Genomic DNA, 27,699 nt, shown 5'->3' with positions numbered 1-27,699 from the left:
TGAGAAACATCCCGACATGAGACGCCACAAACTCCCTGCTTTACAATCTATTACCTCTCATCAGTTCACATTAGGAGACAAAGAGAAAAGACCCCACTGGTAGAACAAACGGTGTGGGGTTATAGTACCTGACTGCTCACCTGTAGTATTTCTCTAAACTCTCATCTCAGACTGAATCCCATTCTTCCCCCTGCCAGTAAGCTGCCACCCGCTCAGGCACAGCTTGTGGGCTTTGAGTCTTGTGCTGTCTTGTGTAAAGACACGGCAATCAGTCATTTTTTGACAAGTATCTGTTGGAGGTTGGGGGTTTTGTGCCCTCACCGTTTCTTTTAGCTCACCAGTAGGAGGTTATTGCCAAGCTGGCTGCTGTGACCACCACTGGTCGCCCTTATTTCTCTCCTCAGGTTGGCCCTCTGCTGTTCGATTATCCCTCTATCTGTAATTAAAGGCAGCCAAGAGGAACGGAGATGGGGTGAGAAAGGAAAATAGCTCAGGTGTCCATATTTCACTCAGAGGACGGTTGACAGAAAACCCCCAAGCCTTTTCCATAGCCATGGACTTTATGGGATTGGACCATCACAAGGCACTTTAAAAGTTCTTAAAGTTATATTTCAGATCGTTTAACGTGTAGAAAGGAGGGGTGTCGTGTGGTTATAATGCACCATGGCTACTCTTAAGAGCACAATCACATTTTATTTTCTTACATTGAAAATTTCAGTAGAAACGAATCAGAGAAGAACAGAACCTTAAAGATCTGCTTTTCTGTTTCAAATCTGCTCTGTAGAAAAAGAAAATCCCTTGCAGCTCTTCTATTTATGGCAGGTGGTTGTGTCATATAATGTATACTTTGACTAATGAACGCTGTTTGTTTATTTTTTAGGTGATCGCTGATCACAATCATTCAGGATTTCTTTTTTTCTGGCTACATTTCATCCTTGAAGACGATGGGACTCCACTATCGTTCCACTTTTTAAATATTTCATAACCCAGTTTTAGTCGTACAGTGTTTTAAATGTTCATATCGCTTCCACAGAACCCTGTTTCAAACCTATTGCTTTAATGGCAAACAGAACAAGGGTGGACCAAGTTGATTAAATCCCATAATTTGACCATCCATCTAAAGATTTCCTCCTCGAGCAGCTACACCTCATTGCTTCCATTTTTTGGTGATGATCATATTGTAGATGTCTATTTTCCCTGAAGGATTTGGATTTATTCACAGATGAAACATAATCCTCCCCCACAGTAACCCGTACCTTAGCCCTTCTGCTTGTGTGTGTCGGTGAGTACGAATAAAGATAATACTGACAATTCCATTTTGCTGGCACGCGCCGAGACTGTAATATCACACACTGTGAGCACATCCTCTTCACACTCATAAATCTTAAATCTCTTTTTTATTTTTTTACATCTTCTTCCTGGGTTTGAGAGTGTAACCCCGTGCCAGGGCTTTGTCTCTGGGTCCACGCCGACGAGTAGTCGACAAGATTGGAGCCTGTTGTGGTAATGGGGTCTGTGACCCAGCAGGGTCATCACAGTGTGTGCATGTGTGGAAGTGCAAGAGTGCATAAAAACACCAGCTTAATGGATAGGGACACAAATCTTCCAATAGAGTCTCAAGGGCGTGTCTGAGCTGCCATAAACATGCATCCTTGAACATCAGAATAGATTGATCATGTTAAATGGCTACACATTAATATTCACTGATTTCACGTCAATGGACTAAAAATTAGGGATGCACAATGTATCTGCATCAGTATTGGTATTGGCTGTTGTTCGTCATTTTTAAACATATCCGTATCGATCCAATAAGTGAAACTGGGCCGATATTTACAAACAATATTTATTTCATCTTGTTTATGTTTATGGGGCGACGGTGGCACAGGAGTTAAGTGCTCGCCTCGCAATCGGAAGGTCGCAGGTTCAAGACCCGCTCAGTCTGTCGCTGTCGTTGTGTCCTTGGGCAAGACACTTAACCCACATTGCCTGCTGGTGGTGGTCGGAGGGACCGGTGGCACCAGTGCTCGGCAGCCTCGCCTCTGTCAGTGCGCCCCAGGGCAGCTGTGGCTACATTGTAGCTCATCCCCACCAGTGTGTGCATGTGTGTGTGAATGGGTGAATGACTGGTTGTGTTGTAAAGCGCCTTGGGGGGTTCCAGGACTCTAGAAGGCGCTATATCAAATACAGGCCATTTACCATTTACCATTTATGGTTATCTGTTTCAGAGGATGAGGGGGTGATGACGTGTAATTGTTTAGTCATGGGACAGTGATGCAATCAACTCAGAACCATAAATGTATGGGGTGTGTGTATATAATAACACACACATACAGATATATGTGTGTGTGTGTGTGTGTGTGTGTGTGTGTGTGTGTGTGTGTGTGTGTGTGTGTGTGTGTTATTGTGTTTGCAAATTACACTTTATAGAAATAAAGACAGTCAAAGCTTGCATAATTATCAGTCTGTACAAAATTTGCTGATTTCAGAAGCGTAAATGTCAAATATCGGTTATCGGCCATAAAAGTGATCTTTATATTGAAAGTCGGTATCGGCCCAAAAGATCATATCGGTGCATCCATGGTTGATGTCATTGGATTTAGTTGTAAAATATCAGAAAATGAGTGACTTGAATAAAGAGCAAAAGAAAAAAAATTAAAAAGAACATTTTACTTTATAATACCAAAGTACAAGAGGAAATCTTCAGTTTTCTGGGAACTTTTCAAACCGTTTCCTGGAAGTTTTATTCGTTGGTTTCCTTACAGATCATTGGGAACAATGCAAGTTATCCCAGAATAGTTCCCATCACCTCGATGTTTCAGGTCAGCTTAAACAACCAAGCCTTACGCATCCAGCCTCTGACCAATGTACGTTCACAGCGTCTCCTTAAAGATACATCCCATAATTCACTGTGGTCTACCTCTGGTTATTTAATACACCGGTCCGTCTCTTATTCTGTCAACTCCCACTGGAAGTGCACTTCATGGTAAATCCAACAGACCTTCCTAGCAAAAGTCAGCACTTTTTCCTGGATGAACTATACTTTACCTCTAACCCCCTTTCCCCTGCGTTCTCACTCATGAGAAGTTTGACTCGCTCTTTTTATCCCTTATTTCCTCCGGCAGCTGCCGAGAAAGGGTTGATCAATGTGAAGTTCGTTCGCCTCGCTCCCCTCGGGTGTAAATAATTAGGTTTATGACAGGGAACCAGCTAGTGAGTGGAGGTGGGAATTGAATTTTTTGAGCTGAACATTTTATTTGGTATGATATGAATTCTGTTCGGCAGATAAAACAGCATGCCTCCGCCGTCCTCGTGAAAAGAAACTGAATAACTAATTTGCAACAGAGAACGAGCAAAGATTAAAACAGATTCACTGACTGGCAAATGGAATCACACAGAGAGCCAAGATGTGTGTGTGTGTGTGTGTGTGTGTGTGTGTGTGTGTGTGTGTGTGTGTGTGTGTGTGTGTGTGTGTGTGTGTGTGTGTGCACCATCTTTGTGAGATTTGGAAGTGTTTCGTCAGAGTGACAATCTTATGCTGTTTAATTTGAGAGAAAAACACTGACAATTGGAGAAATTTGATTGCAACAACGATGTGTAAGTGATAAAAAAAATGTTGGTTTAAACGAATCAAACATTGAAATGCTCACAGAAAACCTTGTAAGTCACACATATCACAAATACATGAACATAAATTGTAGGGAAATGTGAGAAAATGAGGAATGACGCATGCCTGTACGAGATGAATTTTGCATAAACTGCACAGATGTTTTGCATTTAAACAGAGAAAAATACAAAATGCTGATTGTGCAAACCAAAGCCCCTGCATGATGTACAAAGTGTCATCGTATTTCTATGAATCAAAAATGAAGCCAAAAACAAAACATGCAGAAGCAAGATAGGAATTGCATGAATCAAAAAATCAAAACCAGATATCTGAAATGTTGTTTCTTTTTATATTTTCAGTAAGAAAATTGTCCCATTTGTCTACATGCAGGGGGTGGGACTTAAACCCTATACTGCAGCCAAAGTCCACAAAAATAACCAACCAACGATGAACAAGAATCTGCTTCTAGACCTGCAGAAAAGGGACACACAACAATACAACAGGAGCAAGCTATCACTGCGTCAACTTGATGAGGAAATATAAAATCAACATTGTTTAACTGAACAATCACACGATAGTAAATCACAGTGCATTTAGTGCCAACCACAGCCTTGAGACATGTGTTGAACGTGCCCAAGCCCATACTTATGAGAGCACGAGCACCTGTGTGTGTACACGCGCTTGTTTATGTAAGGTTTCTCTATAGGAGCGTCCAATAGAGAGTGTGAGGGCCACCAATATTTTTCAACAACTGGGCATCTTCATTTTGAACAGCATTTTGATAGATATTTCCAGAGATGAATGATTAAAAATGACACATTGTCACTTTAACAGTTAAATTCAGAGTTCAAAAACTGATTCAGCTTCAGGCCCTGTCCACACGTAGCCGGGGATCTGCCAAAACGTAGATATTTTTCTACGTTTTGGCCTGTCATCCACACGAAAACGGAGTTTTTTCACACGAAAACGGATCTTTTTAAAAACTCCGGCCAAAGTGAAGATCTGCGTTTTCTCCGTGTTGGGTGTCTGCGTGTGGACAGACAAAACCGGAGTTTTAAGGTCCGCAACGTCACTTTCCGCGACAAAAAAATGCTGACATCACGTGTGCGACCTGTGTTTACACTAGCCGACAGCATGGATGCCCTCAGAGCTGCGCTCGCTTTATCAATTGTCCAAGCGCTTTTTGCTTGTTTGTTTTTGCAAGCGGAATTACTGCTCCTTGCGGAAGACCACAGACGAAGGACGAGGTTAAGAATGGGGGAAGTACTGCCGCCTACAGGTCTGGCATGTCCTTAACAACGTATTTATCCGGGTACGTGTGGACAGAGTTTTTTTTTAAACGAGGTGGTTCGGATGCAAGTTTTTGGAGGGGCGGATATTCGTTTAAAAAAAACTGCTACGTGTGGACTAGGCCTCAGAAATTGTGTGCATCAGCTGATGTCATTAGTGACACTTAAGCACAAAAATAAGGTGGACAAACTGTAGATATCGGCTGACCATGTCTCCTACATATCGACAGTAGAAAAACCAACATCGGTTGACCTCTACTTGTGAACTTTGTGGATGGAGCTTTTCCCTGCCATGTAGAAGAACATCATCTGAATATTGTTTACAGACACCAAAAACAGTTGCTTGGTCTTTAAACATTTACCCTTGAAGGGGATCACTTAATATTTTAATATTATCTCATATTTGCTCCTTGAATTACAGAAAGTGTTTTATTTGTCTCTTTCATTAGATATTGAACGAAGCTTGAACAGACCGAGGTGCTGGGCTGGGCTTGAACAGAAACGGCGGCAGAGAGCTTGATCTCTCTTTATGCACTTTTACTTACACATGGCTGGCTGGACTCCAGTCCCCAGAGAGCCGAGGTGAAGCGCTTGTCAAGACGACGGAGGAGGGGAGTGAGAGGCGAGGGGCTTGCGGGCAACTCCAAGGGTTAATTCTGCCGACACATTTACAAGAGCTACAGGCGGCTGTTGATCATCCCAGAGCATATTGAGTGACATATACTGAAAACAACTGTCAAGCCGGGGCGCTGGTGTCTGCCTCTCAGCAGCAGGAGACATTTAATGACTCATGCGTGTTTTTAAGTCCCTGTCTTGATTCTGTTTGTGTTTTAGGTTTGTGATCAGTTGGGTTGGGTTAGTTAAAGCTGCAGGGTAGCGAGAGAGGACAGTTGTGATTATTGATTGATTGTCTGAGTCAAAACACCAGATTAGATTAGGCTGGTGAGTGTTCATCGCCAGTATGTCTATTGTCTTCCACCTGATTCTAAAAATGCTCGCTCATGTGCACATACTGACACACAGATTCACACTTAGGCCATATTTTATTTATATTCAGTCATCCAAAACCAGAAATCTGCCTCAGGAGGCGGTCCGTCCCTCTCACACAGTTACTCGCTCACTTTTATTGCAACGTTTTAGAGCACAGTGAACAGTTAGAACCAAGAGAATAAGGTTCTTCCTCACAGCGAGACCTTTTTTCCCCCACAAACCCGAAGCCCTTCATTCACATGATTCTCGCCTCTCAGGATTGTACTTTACTGCAGAATGAGTAGCATAACCTCCAGGCAGTGTCAAGGTGAAGGAAACGTGTCACTGCCTCCCTGGTGAGCACTTCAGAGCTCCGTTGCTCCCTGTTTAATGACTCGAGCGTGGAGAGCGTTGCCTCAGTCAGGCTCAGTTAGATGAGCCCAGAGGAGCCGCTCAGACTGTAATCAAAGGCAATCATCTGTTCTTTGTGCTGGATTTCTGCTACTCTGGCCTGAACGGGATCACAGAGCTGTGATTTCAGCTGTGAGGTGGAGAGAAACAAAAAAATGGGGTAGAAGATGAGGACATTGATTTAAAGCATATGAGATTGTAGAAATGTAGTGTTACAGCGCTCAAATGAGCACGCCCCACTACAATTGTCAGAAAAGCTTTAGTTTCCTTTCAGAATCAACTTTTTCTATCAGATACCAAACTACAAAATACTCCCACAAATGTGGGCCATTGATTGCAAATAAAACCCAGCCTTGTGAAAAATCTGGAAATTGTCATTTTGTTCATTGAGCTCCTTTTTAAACTCGTGCTTTTTAAAGGGTGTGTACTCATTTATGCTGAGCACTGCATTCCCATCACCATTTACTATAGTTTCAACTAGAGCGTATGCTTTAACGGGATGCTCTGCAACTGTTTGCATGTTTTAGAGCATGAACACGGCTGATTTAACCGATTTTAACCGCTCCTGTAGAAACTAAGGGAAGGTTAAAAAATCTCTGTCAGACCTCAAATTGGTGCAAACAAATCACAAAAAGGATGTGTGCATTCTGACCAACAACACGTTTTTCAACTGAAAACATCAGCCATCCATTTAGTCCCTAAATCTCTGCAGGACCTATTCTTATTTCATATATTTCATTCTGGACCAAAGTGGTTGACTATTCAACTGAACTAGCCTTCTCTAGACTTGCTCTCTGGGTTTGAGGTGTACCAAAGTGAGATGCCGCTGTCTCTTAACAGTGAAGTTCTGCAGAAAGTGGAGTGAACTATATGAAACAGCTGACTTTACACCCAGTCCCTCAAGCAACTTGACCTACTGACAGACTTTCCACCCTCCTCTTTGTGTAAAAAAACATAAATATATTAAATAAATAAAAGTTCCAAGCAGCTTGACGTGGTGGGCCAAGGCTCTTTGACTTCTCCACCCTCCGGGCTAAATATAATGGAAGTTCTGCTGTTTCCAGCTCGCCTGTCTCTCTTCATCAGCACACAGCGACCCCCACAAGGCCCCGCAGCTCTGATCTGGTTGCTCATTTAATTTTACAGCCAAGCTCGCTGGTGCCACTCAGAGAGCACCAACATGTCTCCACAATCAGCAGTGTGATTTAGCGGCTCAAGGAGGAGGAAAAAAAACAATCCTGCTTTTGTGGCAATGCGCGTGTCAGCTCGGTCTTTAGAGCCATAAACTTGAACATGTGTAGGGTTGGGGAAATGCCTGTAACCCTCAGATACGTGCTCTGTGGCCAGATCTGCTTCTCTGCTTTCTGCTGTGGTCTTTCATCACGTTCACTCCCCACTCAGTCAGGACTACTTGTATAGTATTTGTGTGTGTCTACATGCGAGTTTGTGTGCATAAAAAAACAAGAACGTTACTGCCACCTAGTGGCAGAAAGCTACAACTCTCTCAAGTGGGGTCACTGAAAACATGGAATCACCTCTAAACAGCTAAATATAATACAAATTAGTGATGTACAATGTTTTCTAATGAATCCTCTCATGCATGTTGTGTGTTTGGAGGCGGAGGGAGGCAGCTCATTAGTGCTACTATGTATTAGTGTTGCAGGTCATTTAAGCCAATGAGCCAGTGCTGAATTTTCTCCACTTGTGCGCGCCACCACTTGTTTTTACATTTGCATATAAATTGCTATAAATGTGTTGCTGCTGCTAAATTCTTCAACTGCCAGCAGTTTAAAATTCATGAATTCCTTTCAATTGCATGGGAAACGGTTGAGCTGTCAAAAAATCCTTTGATGCATTTAAAAAACGAAAATCCCTGCAGGTGTACACGTGCACGGGCATTTTGCTTGAGATTTTTGTGATATTTTCACCAGGGTATCGGTGATAATATGATTGTAACCTTTTCTTGTTTCTTTGCCTGTGTGTTTACACTCGTGCACAGGTACTGTTCAGCTTGATGGAGAAGGTTGGTTTCTGTGCAGATTTTTGGAGTGGTAGGCAATCATTTTTTGGAACGTTTTGTGATGACAGGAAATGAATTGGTGATCATTTTGTTGCGTTCACACTTTATAGCGTGACGACTGCAAATTAATTTCGACCAGTAAGGTGTGATAAATCCATATAAATATGAAATATCACACCTGATTGATCTTTGAAGTTTAATCAGAAGTTTACTTGTTCAGGGACCATAAACACTCTTCGTATGAATTCAGACAGAGTTAGATATATAGTTAAAAAGGAATTTAATTCTTTTCTAAACTAATGATTATACATGACAAGATACGAATAATGAGATGTGATGGAGTGGAGATGCGGTGATGGAATGTGATGTGTGAGGTGGTGTGATGTAAGTTAGATGTTTATCAGAATCTTTGTATCTGAAAGAAATGGTGAAATCTTGGTGTAAAGAATTTGTTGTCTGCTATAAATGAGAGAGTTGATTATTAATAAAACAGCATCAGACGTGATCTGTTGTGTCTACAAACCCTGGCGGAGACCCCCAGCAGATCCGGACTGTCAGAAGTCGGGTGGACCTCACGGCACCTGGAGCCTGTAGATTAGCTCCCATGTGACCCGTCCAGTCTTGAGATGTCTCCAGGTCACAACAGTAGCTGGAATGTTTGTTTGCGTCCAAACTGGATTTGGCTCTTAGGGAGCCGTCTGGCTGTGTCCGCTTGCAGCGTGTAAACAGTGTAAAAAGGAGTATTATTATAAAAGTTTGAATAATGCTAAATAGGGCTGCACGATATTAGGAAAACCTGCAATTTTCGATAACAGTGCTTAATATTGCGATATCGATATTAGTCACGATAAATGAACAAATACTAAAGTATGCAGTGTTGATGTCGTCTGGCGTGTGACGTCTGCTTTGGGCTCAAAGCAAACAAAAACTAATGCATGAATTCCATTACAACATAACATTTTTATTGCAAAAATATGCAGCTGCACCTTCTACTGTATTAGCAGCAAAACAACAAACTGCATGCATGCAGTTTATCAGTGACTTTAAAACATCACCACCACCATAAAACTTTTTCTGATGCTCCAAATACAGAAAAACATCCCTTACCAGGGTTTTCTGAATAAATAAAAATATCAGAAAAAAAGTTTAAATGTTAAATAATAGTTAACATCACTTAAATGCAACAGCAAATTCTCTCATTGCTACTGAACATTTTTATGATATAAGGCTGTTGCTGTAATTGGGAAGTGAACTGTGCTGGGCCAAACTAGGAGAATATTAAGATTTTCTGAGGGAAAGAGAAAAACAATTGTCTGCCTTTCAGAAGAGGAACTGGCAAAAAACTACATGGAAAATATGTGAAAACGTTTGTTTTTAACCCCAAATTGAACAAGTTTACCTAGATCTTAAAAAGCAGCTCAGATGATGAAACTGCAACTATGATTCTGATAACAAGCTAACAAATTGAACTAGCTCCTCTAAGATAACCGGCTAGCAGAGCTTCTGACTGACAGTTTATGTGCAGCAGCAAATCAACTATCCTGAATAACAAGGTTATAAAAGCTCATAAATGAAAAATCACTTTGATGTGTGGGGGAACTTTTCCAGGCCCTCTTTAGCAGGGTGGGACTGGGAGGAGAGTGCTGCTGTAGCCTTTTAGCTGGAAGCTAACCGGAGCCTGGGGCTAACATCACCACGCAGTGGAACACTAGCGACTGTTGGTTCACTGGCACGTGTCGGAGTCAGCTCGGTAAAAATGATTAACAACACCACTCACATTCACTTTTGAAAGCAGCGCTGATTCCAGAAACCTCAGCACAAAGTGTGTTCGTTGCTCTGAGCCAGCATGACGAACAAGGAAACGGCACTGCAAAGTCTGTTGGGTGTTGCTTTCCAAAAGGGTCTACGTAGGGGGCGGGCGTATAACGTGAATGGAACCATCTGATTGGCCGCATATCAGAAGGACTACATTTGATTGGTCAAAATAATACTTCCGTGTAAAAAACAAAAAGTTGATGTATGACACGGATGGAAATGTTGAACCAAACATTTATCACCGTTTTTGACGTGCTTTGCGATGGGCCTATCGCACGTCCTGTTATCCTGATGAAGAAAATTATTTGATATATTGTGCAGCCCTACTTTAATTTGTCTATTGATTTACATGTTCAATACAGACAGAAATGAGAACAGGTTTTTGACTGTATGGCAAAAAGGATGTCTCAAGGATGTTTGTCCCGAATTGGCCGGTTCGGAGTCGGGAAGTAATTCTTGTTTTATTAAACAACTTTGTTATGATTTCTGGCCAAGTTTGGCCAATCAGAATTTGACACGTATCCCTCAGAAAGCCACGTCCTCCTCAGATACAAAGATGTTTTTAACACTGTGAATGAGAGTTTTAAACACTTATATGAGGTGAACCTTGACCTTAATTTGTATCTTATGAAGTTGTGTATGAGTGTAGATAATGATTAACTTGTTTTTGTCTTTTTTATTTTTTTATTTTTTTTGTCTTTTGTCTTTATTTTGAACGTGTACATACACATAGTAATACACACAACATAAGTAACTTATTCTTCTCGTTTTTTTTTATATATACATGTTCGAAAGGGAGTAGGAAGAAGCATCAGCTTATTTAATCCCACCCGTTTCTCGACACCAAATAACTAATAGTTATTTAATGTTGTCTGGTAGTTTCTGGCAAATTACTTTGCAACGTATTCGCATAAATGGCACGTGGTTCATCACGATCATGTCATAAATACAAACATTTTGTGTTTAGGCACACACTTTTGGACCTTCTTCCTTGTATTTGGTTAACCTCATGAGTTGAAGCCTTTTTTAAACAGCATCATGTTTGGACATTGCCTCAATTCATCACTCATTCTGTTCCACAGGTTCTCACCGCACACACACACTCACACACACACACACACACACACACACACACACTCACACACACACACACACACACACACACACACACACACACACACACACACACACACACACACACACACACACACACACACACAGAGAGAGAGAGACACACTGAAAGTTTTTAATGTTGTTCGGACTGAACATGTTTGAATTTTAACTCCCCTCTGAATTGATACCTGCCCTCCCCTTTTATGAAACAGTTTTAATGTGTTGTCTGGAAGTAGTTTATTGTTTACTTCATGCATTAGCTGTGCTTATTTAAACTGAACTATCTCTGGAAATTTTAAGATTTGTGATTTTTAAAATAATGAGTTTGTATGATCTCTGTAACCAGTGTTATGAATGATCCTTAGAGCCCTTTTTTGTAACACAGATAATGATGATAATGCACATTTATAGGTGTTTCCCCAAACCTCTGTACAGTCATTTAAATATGTGGAAATAAGTGAACAGTATCGAATGTGGAGTGACTTTTGGTCCAGAATGTGTTTGACTTAATTTAATATTGAGATGCTTCTTGAGATTTTATTGCTTATATGTTTAATGTGAGCTTTCCAGCTGATTCTGTTGTCTATTATTACACCAAGAAATCTGATCTCCTTCACTCTTTCAATTCTCACACCATCAATTTGGATTCGTTCTTGTAAATTTAGGCTGCTGTTCCCAAACATGATTTTAGTTTTATTCAAGTTTAGTGATAATTTATTCAATTCAAACCATTTCTTTATGTTTTGTAGTTCTGAGTTGAGCGTATGTAGGAGTTCCTTGAAATTATCCCCAGAACAGAAAATATTTGTGTCATCTGCAAATAAAATTAACTTTAATGATTGTGACACCTGGCAGATGTCATTAATATAAAGAATGAACAGTTTTGGACCAAGCACTGACCCCTGGGGAACACCACAAACAATGTGCGATGACGGCATTTTGCTTGGTCAGAAGTTCGTTGATGTAGACGTTTGTTCCTTTCAGCTTCCTCCCTTGTTTAATCAGCTCCATTTTGTACTTTCTGTTGACGAATCTGAATATGACGGCAGATTGATTTCCTTAATTTTTCCGGGCAAGAGGATGGCAGGCCTCGATATTATTATCGTCCACCAGGATACCTTTGGTTTTGAGGAAGGAGACGACCTGTTCTTCCACGGAGCTGGAGGACTCCGCGCCGGGATCCTCCCCCTGTCAGCGGTCACCGCCTGAGCTTATGACCGGGGCTTGACAGCTGTCATCTCCTCCTACAAAAAGTCCAGCGACTTCTTAATATCATCCCCTTCCTCGGCTGTCAGGGCTTTTTTCGGTCCCATTATAAGAACGTATTTTCACGTATTTTACCGCACATGAACCGGCTGAGGATCTTGACTGAAACAACCTGCTGCTGCCAGACTCGGGCTCTGGTGAAGACCAGATTGTTAAATCAAACACATGATCATAAGATCTGCAATGGATATGAATGTAAGAGCAACATTAATTTCAACTTCATTGATTTAAGCCCAGATTATTCAAACATTTCATTTAAACATCTTGTTCATTCAACCATATGATTAATTAACTTGTAAGTTGTAAAGCCTTGTAGGATTTGTGTGGATTCACTTTTATTCAGAGTGAGGAATCCAGCAGTCTGACTTTTACGCAGAGAAAGATGAGGCTTTTGCGGGAGACCTTGACAGTTTGTTTAGTCTGCGTTGAGGAACGATAAGTGAGCAAAAGGTTGATTTGTGGGTCTGGATCCTCCAGCTGGTGTAATCTTGACTTTGCAACTCTGGCGTGACGGTGAATGAAAGGTTATGCTGTGTCAATTAAATGGTGAAAATTGATCCTTTTGATTCATAACAATTTCAAATTTTGGCTGAATTGCCTCAGTTAACCCATTTCTGACATTTTCATGAACTCCACACTGTAAAAAATTACCTGACTTATGCACTCGGGCATTTCTTAAACTCGTTCATGGTAGATCTTACACCCTGGCTTTCATCCTCTCTCTCTCTCTCTTTCTCTCTCTCTCTCTCTCTCTCTCTCTCTCTCTCTCTCTCTCTCTCTCTCTCTCTCTCTCTCTCTCTCTCTCTCTCTCTCTTTCTCTCTAACACACACTCACACCCTGATATTGTCATCCTTTTCTTGTAAGTGATAGAACCTGAGGCAAGCAGCCTTGTTCAGAGTTAATTTGTGTTTGCTGGTTGATCCTTTGCCTCAAGGGGGTACAAGGTTGGTGCAAAGAAAGAAAAAACAATAATTGTATGTCCTCTTACATTTCTGCTAATGAATTTTGAGGGTTTAGATCATTTTATATTTGTCGTCTTTTAAGCGTCCTCTTTGTTTTGCTCATCTTGTGAGGACCTGAATCTCTACTCTGTCATGTTGTGGGACCTTTGTTTTCTTGAGAGAGGACACATACGTGCTCATAACACAAGTTCTGAGTTAAACACCTAGTAGTTGTGGCGGTGCTTGAAGTGAAAAGGAATAACTGCCGGTTGAGCTCTTTTGGCTAAACTGTGGGGGGTTTGTGGGCAGGCGCGCAGATAGGGTGGGGGACGGGGGGGTTCTGTCCCCCCCAGATTCAGATCGACCCCGATCCGTCCCCCCAACTAAGGCCAAAAAGAAAACAAAATTGGAGGTTTAGCGCTTGAAGCTCCCTTTTCCTATTACACTGAATGCAGCATGACGTAAACAAACACCGACTCAAGAGGCGCCAAAGTGGTTGCTGCTAGGATGCAGGATTAAGTGAAAAAGGCAAGCAACGATTACTGCGTATTTAAAAAAGACCAACAGTGTAAGTAGGCGGGACCGATCTGTCTGTTTATGCATGTTGGTTCTAGTTTCAGTACGTTGTTGTTGTCAGTGTTGGGACTTACTCGTAATAAACGCCAAAGCCTCATTGCTGACTTTAAGTCTCATCTACAAATATGATCCCTCATGAAGTTACTAGTTTACATCATAAGATAGTGGAGATGTGGAACCTTCAGGCTGAGCAAAGTTTTAGAGTTTTTAGAGTTTGAAAAACGCCTCCCGCCGAGACGCTCCCAGTCAGGGAGAGGAGGAGATGCGTGTAACATGAAGAGCGCAAATATTAGATAAAACCTATAATTGCCGGCAGGTCTGGTCTTTGTTGACTGATCACTTTGTCTGGTAATGACTGACTCCAATTATGAAGCAGATTACTGACTCTGATGAAGAAATTCACTCATCCAGCCGGGACGATTGATGCTGCTGCAGCATCAGACAGCTGGTGCTGCACGAGAGGTGTGTGGAGTTTACAAGCTCCAAACGTTGGGTTTGATGTTGGTTTACCTTCTCTGGGACGTGATGGATGTAGAAATGAGGGTAAAACACCGCTAACGTGACAGATGTAGCGACAATGTAAAAAAAAAGCCTTGAAAAGGGGGCAGATGCCGATGCGTTATGTATGGAAGTCAAGTGTGCCACATAATCATAAAAAAAGTAAAATTTAAAAAGAGATTTATATTTATATATAAATAAAAACTTTCCAAATATAATGAACATTTCTAAATAACGTAAAAATATGAAGGAACATCTGTTGGTCAGGTTGAAAAGTTTGGGAACTACTGCTCTAAGTGATAAGTGAATGTTGTTTCTTATTATATTTTATGTGCAGTTTTTTAGAGCTTTTGTTTTCTGTAAAGATTGGTATGCTGAAACTCATTTAATGTTTTGCATAAAGCATGAGGTTTTGGTTAGTAATTGATTGGGAGAATAACAAATGACTGACTTGGATAGTGTTGATCAGGCAGAGCTTTGTTGCCAGCGTTCTACTGCATAATGGCTTCAAACACGTATATAAAAGTGTTAGTTTTTTATAAACCATTGGATGAAATTACACAAACTGACTGAGCTCTAGTTAAGGCTCTTGCAATAGTATGTGTATGTGTGTGCGTGCGTGTGTGTATATGTTTGGGGGAGGGTGCATTGGAACTTTGTCCCCCCCAGTTTGAAATCCTATCTGCGCCCCTGTCCGTGGGCAGCTGTTTAACTGAACACAGACTTTTGTCTCTGAATACGGAGATTGTGACTGATAGGAATTACTGGTATGCATCGTACACAAGAAAAGACTCCTGGCCCACTTAAATCTCTGAGTTGTGGATGCTGTTAAATTTGGGGGAAGGGGGGGTGGGGGGGGGCGCTAGGGTTACCCCCAATCCACACTAGAGGCATTGGCATTGCAAAAAGGCAGCAGAATGGTGCATCAATCCACACCGAGGGAGCGTCTGAAACGGGGAGTGGCTTCTCCTCCATCCTTCTTGCTGGACTCGCAAGATCACAAAATGTCAGGACTTCAAAGGTCACGGTTTGTTAATGCCATCCGCACTAAAACCAAAAAGGAGATCCCGTGTAATATTGCTACTCGATGTCATAAATAACGTGCCTCTCCACAGCCAGGATTTAAGCCATAGAAAACATAGCGTTGCACTTCTCGAAAGATGCTGGGATTAAATAAGGTGACGTAATAAATGTCGCCTTATTTGCATAGATATAAATAAATAAATAAGTAAATAAATAAATAAATAAATAGGAAACAACATTTTTGCTATAGTCTTTTATTTTGAAAATATTACTGGAAGTTTTACACTGATACCGTGTATCCTAAAGCTAGGATTGGGTTCTATTGCTGCTGCGAGCCGCTTCTAGGACATGCTGGAAATGGTCGGTTTGGATCAACCCATAGACTATAATGTTTTCTTCTTGATGCAGAGACGCTTCACTGCCGTTCTGCGCCTCTGATGCCCCCAGTGTGGATTGGGGGTTAGGGTTAGAACATGGCTTTATTTGTGTGTCTGAGAGAGCAGCACTACATAACACAAACAACTGTGTCCTTTTACAGTTATTTACAACACGTCCATTGCATTAATAAAGTAGTTGCTTTCATGACAGCTCTAAGTGCTAATGAGCTGATCAGAATGCATTCAGTTGGCTCAAAGAAATGGGGCTCTTTGATGTTCCACTGCCTGCTGGTTCCTCAGATAAAAAATGGCCAAAACACACCTTTTTTTTTTTACCTTTTGTTAATTTTTTTTTTATTCTACATAAATTCTCTTTTTGTTAAGAACAATTCCCATGCTGTTTAGCTTTTTTGTTTAGAAATATCTAGATTTGCACGTCATAGAAACGCTTTCATGTCCCACACTATACAGGTCAACTGGTCAACCCAACACGTCTGCGTTCAGAATGCTCAACTCATTGGTTTATTCTAAAATGTGAGGTGCATTCTTTGGTTCTTAAGCCTTCAGACACAGGAAATGTGCCGTCTAACTTCTTGGACACAAACCGTTGACCACAGTTCTCCAATGGGACGTGTGTGTATACTCCGTTTGAATGTGTCTGTTTATGTCTTTCGGTTGTGCAGCACATCCTCGAAATTCCTTCTCAGCATTTATTGTAATTTCTCTGCTGCAAATGTTTACATGAACCTTTCTTCAATACGTTTCCTTCTCTAAATGTTGTGACGGCAGGTCTAAACAGGATGCATGTCAGCTGTGATGTCGGTTTACATGAGCGGCACACTCAGGTTGGTCAGCGCTTCACTGGAGTGATATCAGTGTTTGGACAAAGCAACAATCCAACATTATTTACAGACGTTCGAACAAATAAAGCTGCGTCTTGTCCTTCCTGCGGAGACGCTCGCTGTTGTGAAAACGGCACAGTTGAGTTACGGGCTTGGCGGTAGTTAGTTTCCACCACTCTGTGTGATCTGTTTCCTATTTGCCTCTCTGTCAACGTCTGCTCACCGTCACCCTCGTCTAGAAGAGGGGTTATTCGGTTTGTCAGCAGGACCTGTTTTGGGGGGGTAATCCATATCCTGGCGGGCAGATTTGAGATGAAAGGAAGTAGTTTCTCTGGTACCTATCCAAGCCCATATCTATCCTCCCTTGCCCTCTTTCATTCCTCTTCCTTCTCTCATTTCTCCTCTCTCCTCTCCCATGACCTCGGGGGAGTCCTCAGGAGGCACAGCGTTCCAAAACGAGATCACCCTCCACCACCTCTTTTTTCTCTCCTTCTCCTCTTTGGTCTCACTCAACTTCTTTTCTCAAATTAAGACAGAAAAGAATCCAAACCTCACTGGTGAGTGACTCACTCAAATAATTGTTGCTTTTAGTTGCATCAGGTTTCCCTGACTCCCTCCCGTTTCTCCCTTTATCCCGCTCCCATATGGTATTTGGGACACTCTGAATGAAAAGGAAGAAAAAGTTTGACATCATGGGACGAGAAGGTCGAGATCCTTTAATTTTCTGCGATTGCCGATATAAAGTCCTCCGTTTTGCAGCTTTCTCTTTTGGTGTGCACACGTGATGAAACGTGTGTGTTATGTCCTCCAACGGGAGTGCGTCAGCTTATTTATAAAAGAATAACTAGAGACAAAGAAATCCCGTGTCTGTGACTTGAAGGGGGAAAAAAACCTAGAAGGACAAAAGAATCAAGCCGGCAAAAGAGAAGAGATTACAAAGAGAAGAAGTTGAAATACACAAGAAATGTGAGACGTATTGAGACAGTTTTGGCTAGAAAGGGGGGATTGAAGGACGAGCTCCCTCCCTCTATCCCATAGCTCTCTCTCGCTTCCCTCCTCCTCTGCTCCATGTCCCATGTGAGCAGCAGCCTGATGACTGGACCACTCTGACTCCACGCAGCATTGTTCTCCACTGCACACAACTTGTTGCATCGTTTTTCCAACCCGTAGTCCGTTTCAACTCTGCAGAAAGACTTATCCGCAGAAAACATCTTTGGCCGAGCCCACCGGTAAGGACCGACATTTAAAATTTGGAGCTTTTCTAATTCATTTGCTCTCTCTCAAGCTTTGACTTCGGTAAATGTTGCGATAAAGATTTTTAAACAAGACAGTGAAAGGAACTTGGGCAAACTTGTGTGCTGAGTAAGCAAAGATATGCTCCAGCAGTGACTGCTCTTGTCTCTGACTGAATTGCTCAATTTCATTGCTGACTCACTCTATTAACCTAATTCTTGTGGCTCCATGCTTTATGGGCGTGTGAACTCTACATGTGTTTGCCATTGGGATCAGTGTTCTCCATTCTTAGTGTGTAAATAAGCTAAATTCAGTTGCTTGTTTTAAATGATTTAGTCTAAAGACTAAGATTGAACCAAAAGAGCTGAAGAATGTGTAGTAACTGCTGCTCACTGTACTACCTCAGCTCTGCATCGATTCCAACATGTTTTCTTGCTGATTGAGAACAATAGCTTCAGAACAAGCCAAGGCCCCCTTAGAAATGAGCCAGACTGAAATCAGCACAAAATCTCCAGGAAGATGTTGTTCATTGATTTGATTTGTGTCACATAAACGCACAAACACACAACTGGACCCTGCCATCTATTGTTGTTGCACATAATTGGGTAAAAGCCCTGTCCAAAGGCACGAGGAAGTCCGTTACCAAGGGGGATGTGGATTTTCTGTCTTCTCTCCTTTTTTCCTGTCCAGTTCCTCCCCTTCACATCTGGATCTCGCCACCAGCTGACAAGGAACAAGAGAGCGGATGGACGGAGAAGGGGGGGGGGGGGGGGGTCTGAGAGGAGCATGGAAATTGGAGGAAGGGGAGTTTTCTCAGTCCGCTTTTGGTAGACTTCCCTCTTTGCAGGAAGAGCTAACTTACAATGAGTGACTGTCTGCTTTAGAGGAAACACTGCATACATGTAAGGGAAACACCTCTTATGTTCTGTAAGAAACGTTTGTACTGACCAGCACCTAGATGTAGAAGGCTTTCCATTTCGTTTTGTTCCTGTGTGTGTGCTCGTCTGTTAGCAAAGACACTCATGAGCCTCTTGATGACTCTCGAAATCAGAAGTCAGCCGTAGGATGTTGATCTGCAAATCTGCAAAATTTGTAGTCAACTCGATTCAAGATAACAGTTTGAGCTAAACAACATAAAAACTAGCAATGGGACTCGATTTTAGAAAAAACGGTTAATCGTTCAAGAAAATTGGCCCCAAAGCAAGTTTTTAATTAAAAACAATGTAAGTGAGTCACAGATGACTTATCCAAACTAAAATGAGTGTATCTTTGTAACCACAAGGTCTGTTTGATTACTTTGGTCTCATTATAAAGGTAACCATTGAGGAATTTGTTGGGATGTGTAAATATTAGTATATGTACTATTGCTCAAGAGTATATGGACAATGTAAATGTTGCATACTGAACTGTGATTGGAGCATATAAAAAGGTTTATATGGTCTTGAAGCCCAGGCGCAGCTGTTTTTTTTAAGATATTTGATATGATATATATATATATATATACATACATATTAGGGCCATGACTCGATTAAACAATTTAATCTAATTAATTAGAGCTTTGTAAATAATTAATCTAAATGAATCGCATTTTTAGAGTGTTTCTGTTTTAACTTAAACTTCTGTTTTCAACTTTAAGACACGTTGTTTGTGATTGTTTACAGAGTAGTGAGAACACGGAGCGTTCTCCCAGCGGCAGCCGGGTGTCTCTCGTTTGTCTGACTACTTTCATAAACTACTGTTAGGGCAAATAATTACTCTGTCTGGTGCTTTCAGCGCTGCACAGATGTTACGTAAATGTTAAAAATATAGCTTACCGCAACTTTTGTAAAGTTCCCGTTGCCACCGGGCAGCCGCAGCAGAGACGATCTCTGAAAAATGTCCGCGACACGGACTCCGTTGTTGTCTGGAAGTTTTTTTTCCAAGTTAAGAAAAGAGGCGGACGGGTTTCCTAAATCCTGCATCAGTCCAAGCAAGGCAACTTCTTTCTGTTTTTATTCCGTTTTAGTAGCCATTAGCACTGTGCGTTGTTGTGTGCGTCAGTGATATTCGGTCTATGAGGACATCGTGCAATGACAAAGGTTCCGCCGTGCTCGAAATGCAAGCTGTGATTAAATGCATTAATTTTTTTTATGCATCATTTTTTTCTAATTAATTAATCATAAATAACGCGCCCGGCCCTAATAAATATATATATGGAATAAACTGTGATGCTAAAAATTTCATCCCCCAATTAGGGGTCACTCTGGATCAAGCATTAACTCTTTTAAAAAGTTATTTTTTTCGAATTACTTGACCATAATTAACGCGTTAACTTCCCGCCCCCAATACAAACACAGAAACGGCCATAGGCCAGTCCGTTTTACAGATGTTGAGCTAATGTTTGGTGCAGTAAAAGCTGAGAAAACATATATTTCAACTACCAATAGAACATTTACAAATGTGCAGCATTCAGTGAGATTACATTGAAAGATTTGACTCCTCCACTTGAAAACAGGCCTGATGCAAGTGGCAAAGGCAGGAATAAACACACCCATTTCCTAATACAAAGCTCTAAATAAACAAATAAATGATCTCACTTGGATTGAATTTAGATTTTTTTTTCTTCCTCCAAATTTCTCAGATTCATGTAACTGTTCATGCCAACTGTGCAGCAGTGCTGTGCCAGTACTCGTGTGCCTGTTTACTCATTTTGTGGCTGAACCAAAAGCCATGGCAACAGGTGTACATTGACGTCAATAATATGTAGCGAAGCCCGCAGCTATTTAGATACATGCGTGTGATTATTTTCAGGACTGGATGTCTCTCTTGATTTTGCTGTGGAGGTTTTAGCGAAGCTTGTATTTTCTGCAGATTTTGTGGGCTAGACAGTGATGCAACACAATCCTTGGGTTCTTCCACAGCCTCCAAAGAAAGCCATTTGACTGTGCAGTTTCTGCCATATGTGCTTCTCTGAATCAGCCTGTGCAGCTGGTCCATGTCTGCCTGCAACTTTCAGTTTATGTCTGGCGTTTAGCTAGGCATGCATCTTTGTGTTTAAAAGCTGGAAGGATGAAATGTTTTAATTCCAATGGCATGAGTGTAGTATTAGTGTTTTTGTCTTTGTGTGTGACATATTCCACGATTTGAGACAGAATCAGTGTCTTAAAGCCAATTTGGACATAGATCTTTATGTCGTGGCACGTTGTTGTAATGGTCTTATGTCAGCTAAGTCCGCAAGGCTTACACCACATCACTATGTCACTTAGAGTGAAAGCTGCACCCAGTGAGGTGGGGTCAGTTGGCACAGTCTGCAGCATACAGTATTGTATTGTTTGCGTGCCAGTCAACAATTCAGAGTGGAGAACAGTGAAACATGTTCAGCTCAGTCAGAAAGCTCCAGATTGTTTTGGTCATGGCGATAAAATTCATTCAGCAGCCATGTCAGCACATTGTATACAACGATAAATCTCTGAGTGATGGAACCAGGGCAAGACATTGTCTGGCTGTGAGGGAACCACCACAGCTGGGTAAAATAGAGGTTGTGTGGATTGTTTACTTGGAGTTAATGACATCTTGTGACTGTAAATGTCTGCAAACAAGAGACAATCCTATCTTTAAAATACTAAATACACTTTTGTCAGTTTTAATAAATGGTGCTTTACCATTTGGACTATCTCTATCTGTGGATCTTGGAATATTTTATTTTATTTTATTGTATTGTATCTTTTTTTAACGTGTCCTGTCTGGCTGTGAAGCAAACAGAATTGATGTCTGAATGCCGGTAACAAGCCTTACAGATTTACTCTCAGGTGGAGCATCAAAGCGTCTGCTTTTAATGTCACGCCTGATACTTAAAACTTTATTGTTATTGTTTTTGAATGCTTTGTAATTCCGACCAGACACGGAGACAAAAGAGGGGGGGGGGGGGGGTCCACAAAGATAAACAATGATCAAGAGTCTGCTTCTAGACCTGCAGAAAGAGACAAGAAAAAAGGCAAAAAAATAACCCCAAAAAAAAGGGACACAACAACAATACAACAAGAGCAAGCTATCACTGCGTCAACTTGATGATGAAATATATAATCACCATTGTTTAACTGAACAATCACACGATAATAAATCACAGTGCATTAAGTGCCAACCACAGCCTTAAGACATGTGTTGAACGTGCCCAAGTCCATACTTTTGAGAGCACCATGTGAGCACCTGTGTGTGTACATGCGCTTGTTTATGTAAGGTTTCTCTATAGGAGCGTCCAATAGAGTGTGAGGGACCACAGATCTGCCCCCTTAAGATGCGTAGGAGACGGGGGGAGCTCCAAGTCCCAGAGATCCAGGTGCTGCCCCAGAACACAGGAAACCCAAGGAGACTGCAACCAGAAAGGCCCCTGCCCCCCTCGAGAGGCACAGAGGATCGCCCCGTGGGGCCACAACCAGCAGCCGGCAGAGTCCCGGGAGATATCAGCGGCAAGCCCTCAGGCCCGCCCGCAGCCTCCCACCCCCTAGCCGGCCGAGCCCGGGACCCAGCGACCCGGGACCCAGGGGCGACCACCCCCGCCGGGGACCCAGCAGAGCCCAGGGACCCCGAGGTCTTAGCACACATCTTGGAATATTTTAGATGTGGAGCCATGGGTGCATGGGCAAGAATTGGACTGCACAATATAAAGGGATTTCTGATTATTATCAGTCATTCTGAGTTTTTCATGCAAGCTGAATATGACACAAGTCTCCTACACCTATCTCCTGCATTAGCTTCTGGTAGAAAATAGATAACGTTAAGCTAAAGTCCCTTTAGGCATTATCACACACTGGTGAAATTACATCTATTTGGTGGTTTAACCCAGTTTAACCCCTTAAAGCAGGGAGGTACTGGGTCCCATTTATAAAGTCTTTGGTATGATTTGAACCTCAAACTCCCAGTCCCAGGGCAAACACTCATCCCAATGGGCCACTGAGAAGATGGTGAAACACTGGGATCTGAAAAGCCTGACAGATCTACGTCACACTGTCACTTAATGTTCATGGACTCACTCATCTTGACTCATGACGGGGAAGGCTGTTGTTGGTTTAGCGTCACAAAAACCTTTTTTTTTAGCAGAGAATGTGTAAGCTAGTAGAAGCTAACCATTAGCATTAGCAACAACACCATACAGCAGAGCTCCTCCGGACTTGTGTTATTTATAAAACATCAACGTTGCAGAGTGAGCAAAGTCAGTGGTAAAGTCATGCTGCTGTTAGCCAATCAGAGAGGGGATGTCCAAATTTCAGGAAATAGGAGCTTAAATCTTGTCGTCCGAAGCTACTTTCTCCTCCTTGTACTCTCTGAAACAGTTTTTTTCCCTCCAGAGTACGACTTCTAAGGTATTCTTAGATATCCTCTGGTAACCAGGTCTGTTATTGGTTTATAAAAAAGTGTGTGCCTGCAATTTTTTTTTTTGCAATCCATTCATAGGCGTCAGTTTAACCGGGGACGCCGGGGACATGTCCCCGGCAAAATTTGTGATTGGCAGCTGTGTCCCCCCCACTTTCAAAAAAGCCTGCTGATGAGGATTTTTGTTTTACCAGCTCAGATCTTTTACCAGGGGTTGGCAACCTGTTCCCATCAAAGAGCCATTATTACCCATTTCCCACAGTAAAGAAAACACCGCAGCAGTCGCATCGTTGTGGGCGGGGCCTACCCTCAGACAGCAGAGCGCTGCTCACAACAGGTGACTGCAGCCGGGGGCGTCGCACCCGTGGGGGATTCAACACCCACACTTTTCCAGCTGTTTTGCTCACCTCCACACCAGTCTGGTTTCTTTACGTCACACTCACTCTGTTTGCCTCATCTCCTTCTTCACCTCAGCTTCTGACAGCCGATGTCGGGTTTCCAGGAGAGCAGGAGAGGGAGGGACGGAAGAGCTCGACTGAATTCATAATTTTACATCTTGACATTAGCTGTACAAAGTCTGAGTTTGATAAAGTGAAGAACAACCATTTGCAGAGGTTTATAACAGGCGCGGCGCCAGGTTTTCATTTTTGGGTGGGCCACGGTAATTTTGGACGGACCTTAATAAGCAGTGACTTAGTGAAGCAGGCAGGTCGCGCTAGAAAATTTAGTTTAAAAAGACATCATAAATGTGTTCCCCCGTCATTTTATTTCTAAAATATGAAGTAAAAACTCCCAATTTAATTTTCATTCATTTGTCATTAATATGTAGTCTACACCCGTGCGTTAAGTGGACCATCTTCCAGTAAACGCAAAGCATCCAGCCCACCTCTCCAATGCGTAAAATGTGCATCAGCCGCTAGTTAGGTGTGCCGCGCGCACCGTCAGCTATCGACCCAGACAAGAGCAGAGCAACTAGAGAAAGAATAGAGGATAATTGTGTCTGGATGTGGATGGAGATTACATTTTACAGCAGCCTGATCATCATTTAAATACGTAAACCATCACCTGTCTTCTAGTCCACGCTATCAGCATTATTTTAATTGGTGTGTGTGTGTGTGTGTGTGTGTGTGTGTGTGTGTGTGTGTGTGTGTGTGTGTGTGTGTGTTTTCCACTTCAAACACTGGTCTAACCAACCAGACCAGCGTGTCCAGTAACATATTAATGTTACAATTAAACAGTTTCACTTCATGTAGGCTAGGAACATTTCACCTGCCGTGGCCCGACCGCTCCTGCTCCACATAAACTTTGTGCGTGATCAAATGTCTCTACAGGAGCTTTCTGAGCTGAAGAGGTGACTGGATGCGTCATGCGTCTCCATATTGGAGACGGGAACAAGCGCTGTTCAGCCAAACTTTGATAATTTCATAAAAATAACATTTTCCAAGTGACACATCCCTCAGAGAGACCGGGTTTCCAGACCGCTTCAGTGGGAGGAAATCAACCAACATCCTTGAGTTTATCCGTCAAAATAAACAGTCAAATGGAAATATCTGTAACCTGTCATTTAACTGTTTTGTCTTCTTGTGAAGATTGTTGCAAACAGAAACAACTAAACTTGATTAACCCCAGAGCCACGCGCACTGCGCTGTACGTCGTGACTGTAAATGAGGGGAAATGATTTAATCGGATCTTTTTCTTTTCAACATGGTTTAATGTAAAGTTTCATTCAGTACAAACTTTAGTTACACCAATCTAATGAGACAGAGTCTGGATTTGTATTCTGAACAGTTTAAACATGTTTAAAACGGAGACATGCGTGACGCGTCTAAAATTCGCACCTGCTCCGCTATTATGGAAATTAAACTAACAAGGTGAATAGCATGAACTTATTTTAGGCACAGACAATATCCCCCACACTTTTGAAAAGTTTGCAACGCGCCTGGTCGCTCGTGTACGTCAGAGTTATCTTTCGTAAGTAGATAATCAATAAAACGATTTATATAAAGTGGATCCAGAAGTTTTAGCCCCTCTCTGCCTACAATATTTTGATATTTTTCACCCTGTTGGTGGTTTTACTGAGCAGGTACCACTTTTGTCAAGCGATTCTTTTTAAAACATGTTTAGACTGTTCAGAATACAAATCCGGGCTCTGTCACGTTTGATTGTTGTAATTAAACTAGGTGGGGAAGGTCAGAAAGCAGCTCAGAAGCGCATATGATTACGCACAAGCGTGACGCGTCAACCCGGTCTCACAGTAAGACTGGGTTGGACCTGTTCAGGTTTACGCCGACAATCTTTACATTTAGAATTGGCATACAGATGTAAAATTAATGCAGTAAAATATAAAGCATTTTATTTAAATATCCGTTCATTATTTTATAAGCACAGAGAGCCGCATCAGATGGATGGAGGGGCCGCATGCGGCTCCAGAGCCGCGGGGTGCCGACCCCTGTGCTAGCCTACTTTATTGTCCCCAGCAATTTTTAAACCCCACTCAAGTGTATGGTTATTGTCCCCAGCAATTCTGAAAACAAACTGACACCCTTGAATCCATTGATATATTGTGATGACAATACATTCAGTATGTTGTGCTGCTCTGACAAAAGAAAAGACATAAAAATTATGTCTTGTGGATAGTCTATTAATCATTACTTCTTCTTGCAATGGCTAAAATCAAACAGAAAAAAAGTGTTTATAGCTGAGAATTCTTCATAACATTTTCTGAGTACAATGCATTGTGCAGCTATGTTCTTGTGCTTGTGATATACTGTATTCCGTAGGCCATTGGAATCCTTCAGTAAAGCCATGACTGATTCAAGATGGCTACCACAACTAATCAACCATAGAAAACAAGATTTTGAGCTCACATTTGGTTTGCTAACAGCTGGGAAGTCATGCACAACAGAGGGATAAAGACAAACCATGCAAGCTCTTGCAGTTGTATTTGAGATGATGCAGTTTTATTTTCTTGATTGACCAAAACGGCAATAAATATATTGTTTCTCAGCAAAACGTGATCTTAGTTCGGACTTTTCTGATCTGCTCTGATCTAGGGTTAGGGTTAGGGTCTGGTCATTGGGAATGAGACGACGCAGATCTACGCTCACATGCAGGTTCAAGCATGGCTTGTTTGACAAAAACACTAGTAACTAATTTGAAATCCAGCATGTTTGGTGTTTTTGCAGGCTGATGGACACTAACATTATGAGTTGGAGGCAAATGTTCTGTCGATCTGCACCCTCATTTGCACCCTTGGCTACAGTGGATTGTCTATGAAAGACTCACTTTTACCTCTCCTGCAAAAACATTGAGTCGTTTGCCATCTTTCCCTGTCTTTACACATTTTATGCATGTTGAATAGTCATACTAATAACTTGCAAAATGTAAGCAAGCTGACAAAGTAGAAAGACACACTTTTCCTGTTATGACTGGGTTCTGCCAACGCTATCTTCAGAGTTGCATGTGCACATATTTGATTCTCAAGGACTCAAAACACACTTCTTTCTCTTCCTGGCTACTTTCTTTCATTTGGATCAATTCCACCATCTCCACTGAAGCGGAACTTCGAGGCTTATTAAATCTATTTTGAAACAAGAAAAGGACAAGATCTGATTCTCCACTTATGTGTGTCACAGGTTGTGTATTACATTGAGATGAGAGGATTACAGCTATTATGGGTGAGAAATGGAACCCGTTCTGATTATAGGAGGACTCTGTGTGTGCACACAAAGAGCTGTGATTACTGCTGGTACTGTTGCCTCACCTCCCAGGATGCCGTGCATTGGGTGGCATAGAAGAAAGGCAGAGCAGGCAGTAACCACACACAGAAAAACACACACACACATCTCTTACACACTTCCGACAGGGACACATCAAATGAACATTGCATTATTTGTAATTTCCAGCATGTAACTTCCTTCATAAAACACTAACAAAATCTGATGATCTTGCCAAAACAATGGATACAAGCACACGCATGCACCTTTTTGTTTGTGTCACCCGTGGCAACGACTTGGCGGAGAGCAGTGATGATGTCAGCTATGATGTATGAGCGCTAGACTACGTTAGATGACCTCAGCTGAGGGGAAGTCCCAGGAGACTCATGTCAGCTGCAGCTAGAGTTTGCCCGCAGGACCTTCTCACACTCTGCATCTTGGTTAAAGCTGAAACTGAACCCGCCTTGCTCTTTAAACTCCTGTATCTGATACTTCACAGGCAACACAGATCAGGGCGAAAGGCCTCTGGTAGGCGAGAGAGAGACTTTGCTCACATGTGGTGATAGGAATGTTTAGAGCAATATAAGGCAGATGGTTCAAAGCCAACTTAAAACGTTGAATCTGCAGTTTCCATAACTGAACCAACACAAAACAAG

The 27,699-nt window shown here is 41.9% G+C and overlaps 1 protein-coding gene across 9 annotated transcripts in view; it reads left to right on the top strand.

Moving 5' to 3' along the window:
- The window catches only part of sash1a (SAM and SH3 domain containing 1a), a 250,617-nt gene that overhangs the window by 150,249 nt on the left and 72,669 nt on the right, over positions 1-27,699 (top strand). The window contains exon 1 of one of the 9 annotated variants that reach the window (XM_015947243.3): positions 17,741-17,974. The exons of the other annotated variants lie outside the window; for them this stretch is intronic. The gene's annotated coding sequence lies outside the window, so the exon portion shown is untranslated. Of the gene's footprint in view, positions 1-17,740; positions 17,975-27,699 lie in introns of those variants that run through there. 9 annotated transcript variants of the gene reach the window in all.

Source organism: Nothobranchius furzeri, chromosome 2 (genome assembly GCF_043380555.1).
Source record: "Nothobranchius furzeri strain GRZ-AD chromosome 2, NfurGRZ-RIMD1, whole genome shotgun sequence".
Taxonomy (NCBI): Eukaryota; Metazoa; Chordata; class Actinopteri; order Cyprinodontiformes; family Nothobranchiidae; genus Nothobranchius; species Nothobranchius furzeri.
This window is presented reverse-complemented; position numbering and strand designations above follow the sequence as displayed.